The sequence below is a fragment of the Gorilla gorilla genome, chromosome 19 (assembly GCF_029281585.2).
Source record: "Gorilla gorilla gorilla isolate KB3781 chromosome 19, NHGRI_mGorGor1-v2.1_pri, whole genome shotgun sequence".
NCBI classification, from domain to species: domain Eukaryota; kingdom Metazoa; phylum Chordata; class Mammalia; order Primates; family Hominidae; genus Gorilla; species Gorilla gorilla.
Genome location: NC_073243.2, coordinates 117,055,968 through 117,078,726, shown reverse-complemented (window position 1 = coordinate 117,078,726; position 22,759 = coordinate 117,055,968).

The window sequence follows — 22,759 nt, the reverse complement described above, 5'->3', positions numbered from 1 at the left end:
ATTAATAATAATTAATAATAATTAATATTGATATTAATATATTATTAATATATAATATATATTATATGTATAATATACATTATATATTATGTATATTTTATATATAATACATATTATGTATATTATATACATAATATATATTATGTATATTATAATATATATAATGTATAATGTATATAATATATGTTATGTATATTATATATAATATACATTATGTATGTTATGTATATTATATATTACATATAATATATATTATTATTATATATAATTATAATTATATATAATTTTATGTGTAATTGGAATTATGCATAAAATTAATTATAATTATATATAATTTTATGTGTAATTATAATTATATATAAAATTATATATATATATATATATATATATATATGGACACACACACAATGAAATACTATTCAGCCATAAAAAAAGAATGAAATTCTGCCAGTTGCAACAACATGGATGACCCTGTAGGATACAATGTTAAGTGAAATAAGCCAGACACAGAAAGCAAATACCGCATGATCTCGCTCATATGTGGAATCTTAAAAAAAAAAAATGTTAATAGAGAAGTAGAGTAGAATAGTGGTTACCAAACAGTGAGGAAGAAGTGGGGAGGGCAAAATGGAGATAGATTGGTTAACAGTTATGAAATCACAATTATATAGGAAGAATAAGTTGTAGTGTTCTTTGCAAAGCAGGGTGACTATAGTTAAAAGTAAAGTATTGTATATTACAAAGTATCTAGAAGAAAGGATTTTGAAATTTCTTATTAAAAAGAAATGATGAATGCATGAGGTAATTAATACACTAACTATCCTTATTGGATCATTAGACAACATACATATTCATTGAAACATCAAATTGTATCCTATAAATCTATATAATTACAATGTGAAATTTTTTTAAAAATAAATTAATGAATTAAATAACAATTTTAAAATGTTCTCAATCACCAATGCAAAGTTTAGGAGCTTTGTTCTTGACTCAGCCTTAAGACTGAAAACTAATGTGTTAGAAATATTTGTAGATCCTCTCAATTTTGAAAGAATCCTAGCTAAACTACTGAAATATAAAATATATTCTATGTAATATGCTCTTAGGTATATTCTTAGGTGAACTCTGCTTTTAGATGAAGCTTATAAAAATGAAAAACGTATCTGAAATAAAATTTTAAAGTATTTGGAAAATTACAGCTTAATCTCTTAAAGACAAATTTTCTATACAGTAACCTTTTTATGTGCTTTTGAAATGGGGTATACAATTATTTTCCCTGATGTGAGACAAAATATAGAAAGTTGGCATTTTATCTAAGAAGTTAACTTAGGAAGAAAGAGTGAGAGGCAGAGGAATGAGGGAAGAAAGGAAGGCTGATGATGGGATACCTTATCAAGTTGCCTAATGCTGTATTGGAACCTAATAGGCCTTCTAAGGAGTTTTATTACATAATGCAAGACTCCTCAATCTGGGAGGAGGAAAGGGCTTTATTTTTGAGTGGTCACAGGTTGCCCCATGGGCATAAACTCTACCAAGCTGCTAGGTTACACCTACATGAGCATCCCACCTGCTTAAGTAAGAGCAGCCACAAACTGTGGGCCATTCCAGGTAAGTGTCATATCACACCTGCACCAACTAGTCAAAGCCTGGGTCAAAGCCTGTGCAGAACTGATCACTACAGCAGAGGCTAAAATAAGAAATGGGGCTAAGAGAGTGAAAAGCAGTGCCCATATGTATCCAAAAACAGGTTGAAGATATCTTTAGGAAGGAACAGATAATTTTTTTTATTCATACAATAACAGATGCATATGAACTCCTCGACTAGTCACCCATTCCTGTCAGCCCTTGGGCTTCATAACTAAATCATTCTTCCTTTGTAATCCAGTCCCACATTTTCAGCTATCTCTATATGTTTATTATCTTAAATATTTCTTTGCTCTATACTCTTCCCCTAGTCTTCAACCAATTTCTTTCTTTATTGTCCCAACCCACAGACTGTTATTTCCACTTCGATGTCCCATAGAAGCTTCAAGGGTTTGAAATACCTAAAAAAACAACTCATCTTTCTCCCTAAAACTCCCTCTCCTTCTCCCACTTCAAAATTTCAACTAATGGCTCCCCCTGTTATTCCCACCAGAATCCTGAATGATCCCTGTTTCTCCTCATTCACTCCATACATGTAAATCTCATTAACGTTACTTTCTAGATATTTCATGAATCCTTTCCATTCATTCTGTACTAGAAAGTGTTCCCAGTTTAGACCCTGGTGGTTGGTGGCCTCTTACCTAGGCGCGCGCTCTCTCTCTCTCTCTCTCTCTCTGTGGGTGTGGGTGTGGGTGTGTGTGTCCTGAGAATTTATTTACTTCTGGTTTTTGTTTGTTTTTTAGTATCCAGAATCTACAGGGAACTTAAATCAATTAGAAAAAAAAATAACCCAATTAAAAAATGGGCAAAGGACATGAACAAACACTTCTCAAAAGAACACATACAAATGGCCAACAAATACACGAAAAAAAAATGCTTAGAATCACTAATCATCAGAAAAATGCAAATCAAAACACAATGAGATACCATTTCATACCGGTTGGAATGGCTATTATTAAAAAGTCAAAATACAACAGATGCCAGCAGGGCTGTAGACAAGAGGAAGTGTCTGTATATTTTTAGCTATAGCCCTACTTCAAACGTGTCCCCATTACAGCCAAAAGAGCGGCCTATCTAAAGGACTGTTCTGATCAGCTCACTTACCTGACTGAAACCTTCAGTGACTCCCATGGCCTGCAGGTCAATGCACTAATTCATGACTATAACATCTGAGATATCCTTGATCTGGCTACTGGTTTAGCCCTCTCTGACTCACGCTTTATAAACCATGCATTCTGGAACTTTTTAGTTGTTTCCCACATCAGCATGCTACTTCCCATCCATGTAGATTTGCAGAGACCTCCTCATCTTTTTAATTCCCAGTTCCCACTCTCAACATGGGCCATCTCCTACCCACACTTCAAAACCTAAGCAAAACAACACCTTCCGTGACACCTCCATGCTGAGTCAGATGCCATCCCCTTTGTATTGTAGTTCTTTGCTTGTGTGCCTTTGTCTCACTTTGTTCTCTTTAAAATAAACTCCATGAGGACAATGATCACCTGCTATTTGTGTTAATATCTGCACCTAGTGGCATAGTGTCTGGAGTATAGTAGGATCTATTTTCAAGGAAAAAAAGATTATATCTATACCAATAGACATGAATTAGCGCTTGTTTTTTTAAAGATAAGCTCCCTTTGAACTAAGTCAATGTTTACAAGAAGAGTTATACTAAAAAGTTCACTTTTGCTGCTTACGTTTCATTTATTTCAGGCAATTAATTCATTGTTATTGGTAAATCGATACTTTTTATTGATACTGAAAAGAGAGAAATAAACTAATGACTATCTCTGTTAGAGTAGATTTGTTCATATCTATCAGTAAAATGTTAATTATCTGAAAGTCAATAATAAAACATAAACTGTGATCTTAAATGTTTTTTAGGGGCTCAAAAATAATTAGAATTCATGTCAGCATATAAAAAAAGATCAGAGTATTTTTAAGATATGATAAAATTTTATTTTAGTTTCTTAATAGGGATTTTTGTGACCTTATAGAGTTCAACTAATTATAATTTTAAAAATAGGATTTATAGAGTTTTAGAATTAGAAACAATTTATAGATTATTTTATTTTTCTTTTGAGGAATCAGGCCATCAGAAGATCAAGGAACACCTATAATGTCACTAGATCCTAATTTAATTTAAATTTTAGAATCCAGGTATTCTAACTCCTGTCTTGATACTATTTCTACTTTATTATGTTGCTTCCCAGGGCTTTAAAAAATAAAAGCTGGGAAATTACATTTGCTTTGCATATACAGCACCAATTATCAAATTCAGCATAAAAGCATAACATGTATACATCAAAAAGAAAACATAAAAACTTCAAATTAAAAGCATCTCAAAACAATTGAATATAATAGGGAAACCTTATACAAATGCAACACTCACCCATTAATAAAAAGAAACCAATTGGAGAAAAAAGAAATTCAATATAAACATGTTGGAATATAACCTAATTCATTTTAATCCAATGCTTCAAATTGAAAAAAATTAGCACTAGTGTTATTTTCCTTTATCATTACAATCTTGCTTTTCATTACATTATGCTATGTTTTGTATTAAACATAAAATCAATTTTTCACCTTAACACATGCTAGAAATACAGAGTCACCATATTGGAAATCAGTAGAAAGTGTCTTTGTTTCTACTTTTTTTTCTTTGAAAAAGCTTTGGGAAAAAAAATCATTTACAATGTTTAATTTTAATAACTTAAAGAATGTAATTGATTTTTGTTTGTTTTTGACATGGAGTTTCACTCTTGTCACTCAGGCTGGAGTACAATGGCATGATCTCGGCTCACTGTAACCTCCACCTCCCAGGTTCAAATGATTCTCCTGTCTCAGCCTCCCGAGTAGCTGGGATGACAGGCACTCGCCACCACACCCGGCTAATTTTTGTATTTTTAGTAGAGATGGGGTTTCATCATGTTGGCCAGGCTGGTCTCAAACTCCTGACCTCAGGCGATCCGCCAACCTCGGCCTCCCAAAGAGCTGGGACTACAGGCGTGAGCCACCGTGCCCAGCCAATTGAATAGTTTTCAACTCAGAGGATAAATGCTTGAGGGGATGGAAAGCCCATTCCTCATGACGTGATTATTTCACACTGCATGCCTGTATCAAAACATCTCATGTACCCCACAAATATATAAACCTCCTATGTACCCACAAAAATTTTATAAAATAATGAAAATATTTTAAAACTAAAAAAATTGTTTTTTATTAAGCAACTTTATTTAAATAAAATCATTCTTCCTCATCCTCAGTCCTGGGATCTACCAGAAAGAATTAGCAACATCTTAAAGATGACAAAGTGTTAAAGATAAGCTGCTATTAAGTAAAAGTGTGAAGTGTGGAGGGGACAAGCTGGATGCCTGAACCATTTTGTTCTATCTTTAGGACAGTGAAAGAGCAAGAAGCAGGGTTGGGTGGGGGACATATATTCTGTTGAGCATTGTCACCACCATATTCACTGAAATTCATCTGCATGCTTGTATGTACACTTTTGATTCGCCTGATACACTGAAAATTATATGAAATTGTTCTCTATTCTTTAGATAATTATAATCTAAGTGCTAATATGAAGCTTAGAATTTATATGAAATATGTATGCCCACAACAAGACATTTCAGCTATTTCCTAGATAATAATCTCACTTCACCCTGCACAAAACAGGCACATGATCATGTCACTCTGACCTGGTTTGAGTCCAAGGAGGCTTTTGTTTTTAAAATAATTTAGGTTAGTAGTTAAAATATGAACTTTGGGCCAGGAGTGGGAGCTCATGCCTATAATCCCAGCACTTCGGGAGGCTGAGGCGGGCGGATGACTTGAAGTCAGGAGTAGGAGACTGGACTGGCCAACATGCTGAAACCCCATCTCTACTAAAAAAAAAAAAATAGAAAACTTAGCTGGGTGTGGTGGCGGGCACCTATAATCCCAGCTACTTGGGAGACTGAGGCAGGAGAATTGCTTGAGCCTGGGAAGTGGAGGTTGCAGTGAGCAGAGATCTTACCACTACACTCCAAAACAAACAACAAACAAAAAAATTCTAGAGTCACACTGAAAATCTTAACAACCTGCTTCTACTACCCATTTTTTTAATTTTTATTTTGACCTGATTTTAGATTGATAGCAAAATGCACAAATAACACAAAGTGCCCCCTATGTCCCTCACCCTACTTCCCCTAATGCTAACATTTTCAGAGCCATCCTTATTTTCTCTATAAAAGAGCAGAGTTCTCCTTTTAGAGATTTGGAAAGATTATTAAAAGATAAGTTACAAAATACAGTACCTGACACGTATAAAATAATAAATAAATACTAGCCATGCTTAATTATTTTGTTTTAAGTCTATGTGAGTCAAGTTTTAGTAGAAATATGGGCTAGAAAAAAAAAACAGAAAGCGGGACTCTGTGATCCGACTTGGGCTTATAGAACAGACTGCACTAGTTTGTTCTCATGCTGCTAATAAAGTCATACCCAAGACCGGGTAATTTAGAAAGGAAAGAGGTTTAAGGAACTCACAATTCCACATGGCTGGGGAGGCCTCACAGTCACGGCAGAAGGCAAAAAAGAAGCAAAGGCACATCTTAAATGGTAGCAGAGAAGAAAGCTTGTGTAGGGAAGCTCCCATTTTAAAAGCATCAGATCTCGTGAGACTTATTCGCTACCAGGAGAAGAGTAGGGGGAACCCGCCCCTATGATTCAATGATCTCCACCTGACTCCATCCTTGACATGCGGGGATAATTACAATCAAGGTGAGATTCGGATGGAGACACAGCCGAATCATATCAATGACTAATGAGAGTTACGTCCAGAACCTAATGAAAACCTGTCTGAGGCCACATTCCCTGTAAAGCAGATTTGAGATAGAGATTTGTGTAGAGAACATTTAACTGGGTAAAATCCTAGGAGCCAACAACTGTGGCTAAGAAGCTGAATTGGACAAAGGGAGTTGAGATGTGAGGCAGTCACAACAAATACCTCAGCTAATCTCAAGGGGGAGCTGAGAAGCTGGGGCGACCCTTCAGAGTTGCCCTAAATTGAGGCAGGAGTATGGAGTTTTAATACCTTTCACTGGCCATTCTTCAGATAAGAGTTGTCCCCAAGGATGGACATCAGCTTGACAAGTTATTAATTAGATCTCCTGAGAATAAATTCTAGAGAGAATCAGCTGAGAGGCATGATTTGCCAACACTCCCAATAGCTGGGCAAACTTCAGTTTTGAGGGAGGATTTGGGTCACACACAAAAGTCTCCACAACCAATTATTCATGGGAAATTCTATGTAGGCAGAGCTATTTCATGGCCAGTTAATCAAAACTACATAATCTATTTGGTTAAGCAAAAGAAATTAAAAAGATAAAATAAAATCTATGTATTAACACTCAAAAGTTTTTTAATGCATTTGCCTTGCATTTCGTATGTTTTGCCTTGCCTTTTATATGTTTTGCCTTGCATTTGTTTATTTGCTTTTAAGAACCTTTAGAGAACAATAATTACTAATATAATATGGAGTAGCACAGCATAGACGAGGGAAGCTAACTCTCTCCCTTTTCCCAGAACCTGGAACAGCTAAAGATCCTAAGCATTGTCAGCTTTGGTATCTGACATAGTTTGGATGTTTGTCCCCTTCAAATCTCACGTTAAAATGTGATCCCCAATGTTGGAGATAGATGCCTCCTGAATGGCTTGGTGCTGTCCTCTTGGTAATGAATGAGTTCTTACCCTGTGAGTTCATGCGATATCTGGTTGTTTAAAAGAGACTGACACCTCCTCCCTGTCTCTCTTGCTTCCGCTCTCACCATGTGATATGCTGGTTTCCCTTCACCTTCCACCATGATTGGAAGGTTCCTGAGGCCCTCCCTGGAAGCAGGTGCCAGTACTATGCTTCATGTACAGCCTTCACAACAAGGAGCCAAATAAACCGCATTTCTTTATAAATTACCCAGCCTCAGGTATTTCTTTATAACAATGCAAATGGGCTAACAGAGTATCATTCATGGACAGTGAGTGTATTAGTCAATTTTCATGCTGCTGATAAAGACATACCCAAGACTGGGTCATTTATAAAGAAAAAGAGGTTTAATGAATTCACAGTTCCACATGGCTGAGGAGGCCTCACAGTTATGGCAGAAGGCGAAAGGCGCATCTTACATGGCAGCAGGCAAACAGCAAATGAGAACCAAGTGAAAGGCGAAAGGGGTTTCCCCTTATAAAACCATCAGATCTCATGAGACTTATTCACTACCACTAGAACAGTGTGGGGAAAACTGCCCCCATGATCCACTTACCTCTCACTGGGTCCCTCCCACAACATGTGAATTATGGGAGCTACAGTGCAAGATGAGATTTCAGTGGGGACACAGCCAAACCATATCAGACAGTAATAACTTTCAATTAAATATAGCTAGACTTTCTGTCAGTGGGTCACAGCAGTCTAGAGAACACATTGAAAAACTCTGGGAACAGCAGATATAGAGGTCAGATCTAGAGATTTTTAACAAAGTTTAGTGCTACAATGCATTGGTGACCACAGACAAAAGGTGTCTGTTGTTGTTATAGTTTGTTTTCTGTCTTGTTTTTCATCATGGGAGGACAAAAAGAAAAAATGGGGGCAATGGTGAAGGAGAAATGAAAAAGACCTGCTTTTCTATGGGTGGAAGCGACTAAACGAGAGAATAAATTTGGATCACACAACAAATGCAAATCAAGTTAGAAGCATGAAAGGCATGATTAAGGCCATGGTTCTAATAGAGATCAGCCAGCGGAACCAGGATCATGCCACACCGAGAGAGGCTGCAGAGCCATTGCCTTCTCTCCTGTCAAAGCTAAATTAATGAAATGGAACTCACAGAAGCACTATGTAATCAAATATTGGTGGGACACAAGCAAATTCTTAAAAAGTTTCATTGATCAGTGATAATATCTTTTGGTGTAAATATCTCCTCAAAACATTTCAGGAAAAAAAATAAAGCTATAATTTTACTTTAGAAATATTTAACTTTGTTATACTAGTTTACTTATTTTTTACCTAATACTTCTGATATATTGTTATGTAGGTTAAAGATGCTCGATTCATGCCACTGTGGAAACCACACATAATTTAGGCAATAATGCAAATTCTTTTCAAATTCTTTTATCAGTGTATTCACTTTATTTTTATTTCAAACACAATACAAAATTACAGGATGCTATCAAAGTGATGCTACAAAACCCCACTAAAATTTTTTCAATTCTTCAAATCACACACTTACACACACACACACACACACACACACCACATGCATTCCCCGTACAGACCTTTTTTTGGGGGGCCTGAGTAAATAATTGCATTTTATTTTCAATTTTTCATTTTGAAATAATTAAAGACTTACCAAAAATGTTGCAAAACTACGTGCCTTTTTGAAGTAAAGTCTTGAAAAAGTTGTTTGGTATATCCTTTATAGTAATAAAAGAAAACACGTGTATATTCTGTTGATTAAAGGCATGCTGAGATCGTCAGACATGTGATTTCATCAGAGACACCAATATAGAGCGCAGCTGTAACGACATCCTAAGAGTGTTCTAACTGAAATGTGTTGGAAGAAGGTTCTAATTTTTTTCAACCCTTCTCAAGTTGGCACTCAGCAGATTTCCACTCTATAAAAGTAACTCCTGCTCTGCAACTAATGTTCACAGATAAGCTCCAAACATATTTACAGCTCCATTTAAGTATAATGTACACACAGTAAAATTCACCCTTTTCAATGTGCAATTTAATGGGTTATGGCAGATGAATATCATCATTTGACCACAATCATGATCAAGATACAGAAAATCTGCATCATCACAAAACGTTTTCTTTTGCTGTTTTGCATTTGATCTTTTCTCCATTCCTGAACACAGGCAACCACTAATCTGCTTCTGTTTCTACAGTTTGCATTTTCTAGAGTATCCTATTAGTGGAATGATACATTGGTGTCTTTCATGTCTAGCTTCTTTCACTGAGCATAATGCTTTTGATATTCATTTATATTGCTGTTGTATCAGTTTGCTCCTTTTTATTGTTGAGTGGTACTCCATCTACAACTGGTTTATCCATTTACAAGTTGATGGACACATCTGCTATGAACTTCAAGGATGAGGCTTGGTACGGATATGTTTTTATTTATTTTGAGTCGCAGTGGAATTATTTGGCTATATGATCAGTACTAAGTTTAACATTAAAAGAAACTGCCAAACTGCTTTCCAAAATGTCTGTACCATTTTGAAGTCCCACTAGCCAGGTGTGAATAGCAATTCTTCACATCATGTGGTATGGTCAGTTCTGCTCGTGTCAGCCACTCCAGTGGGTGTACAGTGGTACCTCAATGTGGTTTTAACTTGAATTTCCCTGATGACGGGTAATGTTAAGTATCTTTTCATTTGTGTATTGGACACCATCTCTTTTTAAATTAAAATATCTGTACAAATATTTGGCCCATTTAGGTCAAAATATTACGTTAAATGAGTTATTTGTGTTTTGTTATTTAGTTTTTTAGTTATGTGTACATTCTAGATGAAAGTTCTTTATCAGACATATTTAAAATTATTCTGTCCCAATCTGTGGTTTGCCTTTTCATTTTTTGATGCTATGTTTTAAGTTGCAAAAGTCTTAATTTCATGAAGTCCAACTTACTATTTTTTTCCATTTTCATCCATCCTTTTCTTATCTAAAAAATTTTTAGCTATAGTAAGATTATTAAAAATTTTTCCTATTCAGTAAGCTTTATACTTTTTATATTTACATTATGTATAAAATACATGTTGAGTTAATTTGAGGATATGGTGTGAGGTAATTCTGAAGTTCATATTCTCCATTTAATATCCAATTTTAATAGTACCATCTTTATAAAGACATTGATTTCCTTATTGAAATATTTTGGCAACTTTGGCCATGTAAGGCAGGATATATTTCTAAATTATTTATTCTGTTTCACTGATATATATGTCTTCTTCATGCCAGTAAGTTTACTGTACTGTTTAGTGTAGCTTTACAATATGTCTTGAAATTTGGAAAGTTTTCCAACTTTATTCTTCTTTCTAAAACATGCTCTGGCTATTCTAGGACTTCTGCATTTAAAAAAAAAAATTAGAATCAGCTTTGTAATTTCTCCAAAAAGGCCTATAGGTTTGACTGGGATTGTGCCAAATCTGGAGATCAGTTTCAGAAGAATTATCATCTAATAAGTATGACATGTATATTTACCAATGAACTTGATACATATTTCTACCTATTCAATCTCTCGTATTAGTGATTTAGAAATTTTGGATCAGCATACCTTTTATTAAATTTATTCTGAATTATTTTATTATTTTTGAGGCTATTATAAGTTAAATTGCTTACATAATTTTATTTTCTAATTGGTGTTGATTGTGTATAGAAACACAATTGATTTTATTTATTGATCTTTCATCCTACAACTTTGTTAAATTCACTTCATACCTCTAGCACACTTCTGCAGATGCCTAAGGATTTTCTATGTATATGTTTACATCACGTGAGAATAGTATTTTTCTTTCTTCCCAACTTGGGTGTCACTTATTTCTTATTTTCTTTTCTTTTCTCCTTATTTCTTTCTTCTTTCTGTCCATTCCTCCTTCCTTCCCTTCTTTCTTTCTCCCTGTTTTAGAATCAGTTTTGTAATTTATCCAAAAGGACCTATAAGGTTTCATGGGAATTCCACTGAATCTAGAGATCAATTTCAGGAGAATTATCATCTCATAAGTATTAAATATTTATCAATGAACTTGGTATATATTTCCACTTATTTAATATTGAATGCAATACTTTAAAGAACTAGGGAGAGAGGACATCATTGCATTTTTCATAATCTTATGTAGAAAGTATTAAGGCTTTCACCATTTTAAGTAAGATGTTTGCTATAGATTTTTTGTAAACACATAATCAGTTTGAAAATGTACTTTTCTATCCTCAGTTTGCTGGGAGTTTTTAATTTAAAAAATGTGTTACATTTTGTAAATTCCTTTTTTGCATCTATTGAGAGTGTCACGTGATTTTTCTTTTTTCTGTCAGCATGGTAGATTTTCAGTTGTTGAAACCAACTTGAGATAAACCCCACTTGGTTAAAACACATTATCATTTTTAAATATTCCTAGACTCAATTTGCTAATATTGTATTAAGAATGTTGCATCTAAGTTCATAATGGTTATCAGTCTGTCATTTTTGAGTTGTGATATCTGTATTTGTTTCTGATATCGAGAGAATCCACGTAAAACATCTACTTCTGTCATCAGTAATAATCTGACCAGGGATAACACCAACAGTTAGAGAGGAACCTGTCATTACCTGTGGCAGCAGAGATATCAGAGATTCCAAAAAGAAAAGCAAGGTTAAAATTTCAAATATAATCACATGAAATATCAGAAAGCCAGGGGATAGAAATATAGGAGAGCAAAATCTTAGAGGTCAAAACAAGTAGTTAAGTACTGCACATGATAATAACAAGTAAAATCTTTTCCTAAGGCAGAGCCTGGCTGCTGCCTAGCTTCTTTGACAATTCTTGGTAGGCTTTCATGGCTTTATAAGGGCTTATACTTTAGGTAAAGTTATAGTCAGGGAAACGGTGGGTGTAGGTTGGCTCTGTAGAAATGAAGCATTACAGGAGCACTGCAGTGAGAAAGAAACTGATACTGATGATACTTCGGTCACACTAATAATACATGCTAATGATAATCATAGCAATCATGGTAATGACAGAAAATATATATATAATATTAACATGCTTCTATTTGCACATATACATATGTGAATAGAAACATTGATTTAAAGACATGAAAGTATAGAAATAGCCTACACCTGATAAAGATATGCTCATACACAATAACAAACCTCAGTATAAACAGAGATTTTGATGTATCACAGAATTCTGCAATAGATCACAATTTTGACACTATGGGAAGTGTCATTTTCAGAACTTTTCTTTATCTCCATTATCTCCATTCTCTATTTCCAACATTCCTGGAGACTGAACTCAAGGATCAGTAAATATTCTCAACCTTAACCATAGCAGACTTCATTCATCCCATATATGCTTGTTATTTTTCCCCATTGACAGAAGGCATTGTACCATGAAATATACAACATATCTCTGACACACCTGACGGAAACAAACAATGGGGAAAGATTGACTATTTAATAAATGGTGATGGGAAAACTGGCTAGCCAAATGAAGAAAGCTGAAAGTGGACCCCTTCCTTACACCTTATAAAATAATTAACTCAAGATGGATTAAAGACTTAAACATAAGATCTAAAACCATAAAAACTCTAGAAGACAACCTAGCCAATACCATTCAGAACATAGGCATAGGCAAAGACTTCACGACCAAAACACCAAAAGCAGTGGCAACAAAAGCCAAAATTGAGAAATGGGATCTAATTAAACTAAAGATAGCTTCTGCACAGCAAAAGACACTATCATCGGAGTGAACACACAACCTACAGAGTGGGAGAAAATTTTTGCAATCTATCCATCTAACAAAGGGCTAATATCCAGAATCTACAAGGAACTTAAACAAATTTACAAGAAAAAAACAACCCCATCAAAAAGTGGGAAAAGGATATGAACAGACACTTCTCAAAAGAAGACATTTATGCGGCCAATAAACACATGAGAAAAAGCTCATCATAGGCTGGGCGTGGTGGCTCACGCCTGTAATCCCATCACTTTGGGAGGCCAAGGCGAGTGGATCACAAGGTCAGGAGTTTGAGACTTGCCTGGCCACTATGGTGAAACTCTGTCTCTACCAAAAACACACAAAAACACTTTAGCCAGGCGTGGTGGTATATATCTGTAATCCCAGCTACTCAAGAGGCTAAGACAGGAGAATTGCTTGAACCCATTAGGTGGAGGTTGCAGTGAGCCGAAATTGTGCCACTGCACTCCACCCTGGGTGACAGAGTGAGGCTGTCTCGAAGAAAAAAAAAAAAAAGCTCATCACCCCTGGTCCAATGAGATACCATCTCGCGCCAGTTAGAATGGCAATCATTAAAAAGTCAGGAAACAACAGGTGCTAGAGAGGATGTGGAGAAATAGGAATGCTTTTACACTGTTGGTGGGAGTGTAAATTAGTTCAACCATTGTGGAAGACAGTGTAGCAATTCCTCAAGGATCCAGAACTAGAAATATCATTTGACCTAACAGTCTCATTACTAGGTACACATCCAAAGGATTATAAATCATTCTACTATAAAGACACATTCACACATATGTTTATTGCAGCACTATTCACAAGAGCAAAGACTAGGAACCAACCCAAATGCCCATCAATGATAGACTGGATAAAGAATATGTGGCACATATACACCATGGAATACCATGCAGCTATAAAAAAGGATGGATTAATGTCTTTTGCAGAGACATGGATGAAGCTGGAAACCATCATTCTCAGCAAACTATCACAAGAACAGAAAACCAAACACCACATGTTCTCACTCATAAGTGGGAGTTGAACAATGAGAACACATAGACACAGGGAGGGGAACATCACACACTGGGGCCTGTCAGTGGGTAGGAAGGAAAGAGGAGGGATAGCATTAGGAGAAATACTTAATGTAGATGACGAGTTGATGGGTGCAGCAAACCACGACAGCACATGTATACCTATTTCACAAAACTGCAAGTTCTGCAAATGTATCCCAGAACTTAAAGTGTATGTATGTGTGTATATATATATACACACAAATGTAAATGTAAATGTAAATAAATTGAAAATGGTAAAAATAGAAATATGTTTCCTACACAAATAGCGACATAATAAAGCAAGATAGAATGTATGTTTGAGTTAAAAAAATTGCTTAGAAGACAACTTGAATTCCATTCCAAGGAACTAGTTTTCAAAAGTTTACAACCAGATTTCAGTTTGGCAAAAGGCAACAATGCTGTTTTGAAAATAATTTCTGAAAAGAGCTTCCCCAGCAGTTCCAAATGGCAGTCCTGATACAAGGAAGTAGGGGCAATTTTGTTACCACCAGGAACACTGAATTTATTTTCAGACCTTGAAATTCTGGGAGGCCCTCAAATAATAATCAACTACAATATTTTACTTTACATAGAAATATTGTTTTAATGTTAATATAAAAGCTTGTATATGAACTAAAATTGTCAATCTGCCACTTTTAAGAAAGAAGAATCCATTATGTCCCTAATCTATAGTGAGTTGATATGTTCCATAAGCAGTTCTGGAAGGAGGCTACACTTAGAGCATAAATTGGTATAGATCGCTTTGCTCTCACAGATAGCGACACAATATTTTCTGCTGAATGGGAAAAAGTTTGAAGGCATAAATCAAGATAAAGCAATCATCTGACAAAGAATTACAAAGAGGCCCCATACCTTTTTCTTAGTGAACTCCGTGTGACACATTGATTTTCCACTGAAGATAAAAGCCAAAATCATGTGTCATCAATAGAAAGCAAGCAAAACTATTTGGTTCAATATGTTATGGTACTTAATGAAAAAAAACTTGCAGAGAAAAGACAAATCTAAAATGTTGCACATGATTCAAACAAGTCTGGATCAGAAGAGACATTTCAGAGGTCACTGCTAGAGAGTCGAGGATACATTAGAGAGAAATAAACTCCTGCTTTTTTGTTTATCTACTTACATACACAGATACTGTCTGATGAAGATGATTGATATCAGGTATGGTATTTGATGGTATAGTCATTTACAAAATAATTCATCCCTTATGATCTAATGCAATTTTCTTCATATTACACGTGTATATTTAAATACTTCCTTGTGAAGTGGAGGCTAGCCAGGCTGCTGTTAGCATATCCAGTACATTTCTGCAAATTCCAAAATGGCAAATCCCACAGTTGAAATTTCAACCTCTCTAGCGTCCCTCGGCTGGAGTGCATAATCACGGCAAAAGTCTGCAACATCAGAGGTGGCCGCCACAGACACAAAGTCTATGTTTCTCACTCCATTCTACCAAATCTAGTCAGCAGTCTGGGTGAGGGGGCTTGGCAGTATCTATGAGCAGAAAGCATTCAAATGGCTGGTATATGTGCTTCTGGGGAAACTAAGGGGAAAAAAGAGAGAGGGAGGGAGGGAGGGAACAAGAAAGAAGAAGGAAACTCAAGGAGAGAGGAAGGGAAGGAGGCTGGCAAGAAGGGATGGAGGGAGCAAGGGAGGGAGGAATAAAGGAAGGAAGTTACACCAAGTTTCAAAACTGGCCACGGACTGAGAAGGATTAAGAGACAAACGGAATTGAAAGCATTTATGTTCATACTCGGTATTTTTCTTACCCATTCTTGCAAATTAGTAATTTAAAAATTTTCATTTCCACAAATCCACGTGTTTTCTTGTTCCTCTCTCTCCGCTCTTTTTCCTTCTTTCCTTCCTGACTTTCTTCTTTCTTTTCAACATAGGTTATATAAATGTGTGAGAGCTATCACTAGTCTACATTAATCATCAGGATTTCCCTGTATATTTCCAATTAAGATGACCCATAATAATATTCTACTGTAATTTTGGAGGGTCCAAAATACTAGATGGCATTTAGTGTTTTGGAAATCATGACAAGTCTAACAGGACTTTAAAAAACCTATCAAGACATCTGATGTGTTTTCTTGCCCATACACTCTTTAATGAGGTCTGCTTGACCCTTTCTTCTTCCCTTCTCTAGTCATGGGTTCTTCACACTGAAAACTAAGCTTTGCATCAGTGTTTGACGAACAGGTGACATAATAAACTGCAGTTACATTTTAAATTCAGCTCAAGATGGTAGATGAGAAATCTAAGATTGTGAAGTGAGATTTAGCATGCTGTTCAGTATGCAACAAATCTGAGTGTTGCTCACACAGGATTCATACCAACAGGCTCCTTCCAAAACCTTTCAATGCAAATTCTAGCAAATGCACACTTGGAAGAAAAATGTTCCATGAAGTTGTATATGTAAATTTATACTTTCAGCATTTATGTATATAATTTCAGGGGAAGTGGGATCAACTTAACATTATTAAACATAGTCCAATGATACTTACAACATAACTTCAGAAACATTTTATTACTAGAAGTATTTTAAAAAGGATGTACCATTTAGGATTTAAGACACACCCCACAAATGAAAAAACAAATGAGATTATAAACAACATTTTTTAAGAAAATTATGCCATCTCTTTCACTACAAAATCCTCCTGGGGGAAAAATATCTTTTCCTTCATTATTAAAGGATGTTATCAGAGCACAGTGGAATTCTTTCAGATTTAGTCAGAAGGTTCTCTGGAGTTGAGAGATCTATTGGAGAATATTTTCTTTGAAAGTCCATGTCCTTTCCCCAGGCCTACATCATATATAAATAAACATTTCAGAAAAGGGGCCATGTTAGGAAAAAGTGGGTTGAAGATTGTAAGACCTGGTTCCTGGGTGCCAAATAATTCACAAGTTGGAATAAGCTGGGTTTCTGTAACACTTCTCTATGACTGCCATTGATACTGAACTATGCCAAGGCACTAAGTCCTACCAAGGAAAAGCAGGAGGAAAACAGGTGTAAGAAAACGTTTCCTGTCAGTGTGTCCAGAGATAGCATGAGTCAACAGCGGCTCCTCATGAAGCCATCGATTCGTAACACTGGAGTATCTAGAATGCATCTGGGTCGAATTATTAAAAAGAAAGTTCTTCTCAAGCTAGTTGTAATGGTAGCTACTTTAAAAAATTAATGTTCTGCGATTCTGATAAAAACCTATGTGGTGAACCAACAATAAAGGCGGCTGGAGATATTGGTATGAAATAGTTATTTTTCCTTATATACCTGGACGTTCATATAAGAAATTATACTTTTGGAAGGTCTGTCATATTCTCAGTGTATAAGAGTTGAATCATTTTTAGAAGTTATTGTCAGAATTTTGCTTTAATAGTGCAATAAAGTGTGCATTCTCTCTCTCTCATTTTCATTCAACAGCCTCTACAAATTGAGCCTGGCTCAAAGGTCTTTCCCTCTTGGAATATGACTCCTCCCCTGTCCCTCTACATAGGCTGTTCTATAACAAATTATTTTGCTGTCTTGATTTTTCAGAGACCTCATGCTAGTAGTAGAGAGCCAGGAGAAAGTGAGATGTCCTATATAAAAGGCCTGCTAGAAAAAGAAATCAGCACTGAGTTCTAAGGATACTGAACAACTTTTTAAAAAACAAGCAAGCCATATTAAACACATTAGTTACAACCAAATTAGATAAAACCATGAAAATTATCCAAGAAGAAAAAGTACATCACCTGTCTAGGTTTAAAATTGCTTAAGGCTGCCATCCAAGGACCATCTATGATAACAAATACAGTAGTCTGTATTGACACAAAGTTTTAGTGATAGACGTAATTACATTCTTCTGCTGGTGGTGTTCTAGAATAAATGGAATATCTGCTGATCAAATCTGAATGCATCCCATAATATTAGCATGTAGGATCCCAGATCTGCAGGCACTATCTCTTTCTCAGATCTACACTTTGAATATTATGTTAGTTAAAATGAGAAGTATGTTAGAAAATGTCTTTTACAAAAGAAATATTGGCTGAGTATGGTGGCTCATGCCTGTAATCCCAACACTCTGGGAGGCCAAGGTGAGAAGATCTCTTGAGCTCAAGAATTTGAGACCAGCTTGGGCAACATATCTATAAAAAATTTTAAAACTTAGCCGGTGTGGTGGTGCACACCTATAGGCACAGCTACTTCAGAGGCTGAATCAAGAGGATCACTTGAGCTTGGGAGTTTGAGGTTGCAGTGAACTATGAACATGGCACTGAACTCCAGTCTGGGCAACAGAGTGAGAACTTGTCTTCAAAAAAATAAAAAAGAAGAAAAAAATAGGAAATATTGTGTTCACATCTGCTATGGTACTCTTTCTTATATAAACTATTTCTTTGCAGTATTCTAGAGGATTTAAGACAAATTTACCACTGAATAATTTCATATGGTATATTATTGCATTAGTATAGTATGTTATTATATAATTAGTATAAGTGACCAGTGCTGCAACAACCACATTCCAAAAAGTATTGTGATCCTCCAAAATTACAATGTCTAAATGACATTATTCTCCTTCATGAGACCATTATACCTTAATTTTTCAGCACCATGAAAATCTACAAATGCCCTCTAAAATATATTTAGAAAACGTGGGGAAAAAATAGATACAGTTTCAGAAGATACATATATTTTGAAAATTAGCCTTTTTGGAATAAATTATTCTTTATGACATATAAATAAACACATTTTTCAGACTGGCGGGGTAACATTTGCATCAGTCAAAATAATTAGATTACTAAAACCTGTAATCTTATTAGAAAAATGGTTTATTCAGAGAATCATTGGAATTATTAGCCTTCAAGCTGCTATAGATTGAATCTGATCAAAATAATTAAGATAATATTATTTCATTTTTCAGTATAATATCTCCTTAGTATTTTTGTTTCTTATTTAATATGTGATTATATTTACTTCTGTGAATAATATGGATGAAGATCGTTACAGTGTCAAGATCACTGGGTTCAGAGCACAGAAACCTCAAGTCTATTCTTTTTTCTTAAATACCTGTAAGACTTTAAAGAAGACAGAGTTTCTGGACTCTAATTTCTCTATCTGTAGAATAAATGGGTTAGACCAAATAACTCCTTTCTGCTTATAAATTTTCTAATTATATGACTGAGCTTACACCTGGAAAACAGTCTATCTCCTGTATAAATTAATGATAGAAATGAAAACCACCACGTTTCATGAAATTAACCACATAAATATCAACATCAACTGCTCAGAAGGACTTAAGTGCAAGTATCACAGGAATTCTGAAGCACAGAGAACTAAATATAAGAAATGTAACATTCTTCGTATTTTCAAAGAAGATTTTAATAATATATGTAAACACAGTAGCCTGTTCATAAGAAAAAAGAAAAGGGACGTCTTAGCATATTCAGGGTTCAACCAAAACTACTACTGGAATGTAAATCAAAGTAATATTCACCTAACTGTCATAATTGGCATGAATAATTTTAAGTAAAACACTTTTATTTGATATTAAATGTGAACAATAAGCCAAAACAGAGAAAATTAATCAATTGATCATTTATTGAAACTGAAATAAAAATATATAATTATTGAAGTCTCTTATATACATAAACCAATCATTGCTTAAATGAGCTGACATACTAGCTCCATAGTTTTATGTCACTAAGGAACTCTTTTGAACACAATAAAGAAACCAGAATTGAGCACAAAGAATGATGAACTGGGAAGTTCATGGCTTTCTATCTACTAATTAGGAGTACAATCATTCAGTCAAACAGCCACTCAACAAACATTTAGCATACAGCTTCTGGATACCAGGTACTGGTGTAGGTGCTAGAGCAACAAGGAAATAGTCCCTGCATTCAGTGAGCTCACAGGCAAGTAAACAAGTAAGTATAAAGACTGCATGACTGATTGGGAGCGGTGGTTCATGCCTGTAATCCCAGCACTTTGGGAGGCCAACGTGGGCAGATCACGAGGTCAAGAGATCGAGACCATCCTGGCCAACATAGTGAAACCCCGTCTCTACTAAAAATACAAAAATTAGCTGGGCACGGTGGTGCACGCCTGTAGTTACTTGGGAGGCTGAGGCAAGAGAATCAGTTGAACCTGGAAGGTAAAGGTTGCAGTGAGCTGAGATCACACCACTGCACTCCAGCCTGGTGACAGAGTGAGACTCTGTCTCAAAAAAAAAAAAAAAAAAAAGACTCCATGATAAATGTGTATCTACAAAGGGCACAAAGGAATGAGTAGCTAATCCCCAAAGCCATATGGAGCAGTCAGTATAAGCTTCAGGAAAAGAAACTGAAGTAAAAAGCTAACCTGAATCTGAAAAAAATGAGTAGGTATTTTCCAAGCACGTTTCAGGGGAAAAGTTGCAGGATGCAGAAGTCCTCCCAAGTACAAAAAGAGAATGAACTCTGGACAACTGGCAATTTATGGCACACAGGAATCAGTAAATGTAGGGATGAGAGGCACACAGAAACATGGGCAAAAACAGGAATTTTGACTTTATTCCATAAATCATGGAAAGCCACCAATGGGTTTTAAGTAATAAAATACTAAGACCAGGTTTGCATTTTAGAAAGATCAATTTGATTTCAGTGAGGAGGTCCAAAAATGAGAGCAGCAAGGCCAGATAGAAGTCCTGCTGCAACTAGCTATGGTTAGAGATGCAGACCAAAACTAAGGTGAAATCATTTAGAAGAAATAACGTGGATATAAGAGCCATTGGTTTGGCCTCTCCACATCATTTTTTTAATTTTATTTTCATTTATTTATTTATTTATTTTTTGAGACAGAGTCTCGCTCTGTCACCCAGGCTGGAGTGCAGTGGCGTGATCTTGGCTCACTGCAAGTTCTGCCTCCCGGGTTCACACTATTCTCCTGCCTCAGCCTCCCGAGTAGCTGGGACTACAGGCACGTGCCACCACGCCCAGCTAATTTTTTCTATTTTTTAGTAGAGATGGGGTTTCACCATGTTAGCCAGGATGGTCTCGATCTCCTGACCTCGTGATCCACCCACCTTGGCCTCCCAATGTGCTGGGATTACAGGCTTGAGCCACCATGCCCAGCTGGCCTCTCCACATCTTTACTGTTATACTGATAACATGGGGATGAAAATAAATATTATTTGTATTTAAACTATTATTGTTATGTGAAAATTAAACAAATAACATACTATGATAACATCGGAGGTTCAAGAAATATTAAGTCTTGAAAATAGGAAAGATGAAAGGAAGGAAACAGGGAGTGGGGAGGAAAGTAGGAGAAAGGAGAGAATATAGGAATGAGAGAGGAGGAAAATAATAAGAAAGAAGTAGAAAGCTAGGTACGGTGGCTCATGACTGTAATCCCAGCGCTTTGGGAGGCCGAGTCAGGCAGATCACAAGGTCAGGAGTTCAAGACCAGCCTGGTCAATATGGTAAAACCTTGTCTCCACTAAAAATACAAAAATTAGCTGGGTGTGGTGGCAGGCACCTATAGTCCCAGCTACTCGGGAGGCTGAGGCAGGAGAATCACTTGACCCTGGGAGGCAGAGGTTGCAGTGAGCTGAGATCACACCACTGCACTCCAGCCTGGGTGACAGAGAAAGATGCTGTCTCAAAAAAAAAAAAAAAAAAAGAAAAAAAAAAAAAGAAAGAAGTAGAAAAAGATATAGTATTTCTTAATCAGCAGAAGCTACTCTTATTTTTCAATACTCTACCTTTCTAATGTATCACTGACAAGGAAAGGTCTTGAATAATTGACTGAAGTCAGAATAGGTAAGGCACTCTACCTGTGGATACATGAGAGGCCTTAAAAAGTTCATGGAAAATGTATATTATGAAAAAAACTATGCAAAGGTTTCAATTTTGGCAGCAAAATAAACTCATACTAATTTATTATAGTATGTTTGAACAGGATCTAGTTTGAGACAGTAAGAAGGAGTAGACATTAGTTTGAAAAGAGCCCCTAGCAGAGCAATGTAAATTCTGCTAAAATTGAAGCAAGAACAAACATTAGATTATGATGAAGCTTGAGTGAAAGAATGGTGAAATCACTGATGCTTTACAAGAAGCTTGAGGGGACAATGCACCAAAGAAATCAGTAGTTCACAAGCGGACAGCTTTTTTAAAGAAGAAACGAGATGATGTGGAAGATGAAGTCCACAGGGACAGATCATCCATATCAATTTGCAAGGAAAAAAATTAATCTTGTTTGTGCCCTAATTGAAGAGGACTGATAATCAACAGCACAAACAATAGCCAACATCGTAGACATCTTAATTGGTTCAGCTTACACAGTTCTGACTAAAAAATTAAAGTTGAACCAACTTTCCACTGCATGGGTGCCAAAAGTGTTGTGCTCAGATCAGCTGCAGACAAGAGGAGAGCTCTCAATGGAAATTTTAAAGAACTAGGGTCAAGATCCTGAAGGATTTCTTTGAAGAATTGTAACAGAAGATAAAACATGGCTTTCCCAGTATGATCCTGAGGGCAAAACATAATCAAAGCAATGGCTACCAAAGGTGGAAGTGGTCCAGTCAAAGCTAAAGGGGATCACTCAAGAGCAAAGGTCACGGCAA